This window comes from Neofelis nebulosa, chromosome 4 (assembly GCF_028018385.1).
Source record: "Neofelis nebulosa isolate mNeoNeb1 chromosome 4, mNeoNeb1.pri, whole genome shotgun sequence".
Lineage (NCBI taxonomy): Eukaryota > Metazoa > Chordata > Mammalia > Carnivora > Felidae > Neofelis > Neofelis nebulosa.
The window spans coordinates 156,217,367-156,217,667 of NC_080785.1; positions in this window are offsets into that span (position 1 = coordinate 156,217,367).

A 301-nucleotide genomic window follows, 5' to 3' on the forward strand; every position below is an offset into this window, starting at 1 on the left:
CAGGAGCTGGGGGCTGTCTGGTGGCCGGGGACGAAGCCAGCAGGCACATGGAACAACCTGGAGAGAGTCTCACCGAAGGCCACCCAGCCCAGGGCGGATCTGTCTTCTCCTCCAGTCCCTAGGTGGAAGTTCTGGCCACACTTCCCACTGCCCCACGCCCCTGAGCCAAAGGCCAGCCTCTCTTCCAGCCCCTCTGCAATGCTGGAAAAGGGTGAGGAGGGGAGAGGAGCCCCTAACCACACAGAGGACGTGAGGAATCTGTGACCCATCAGGCCCCACAAGCTCAGCGCTGGGCCCTCTC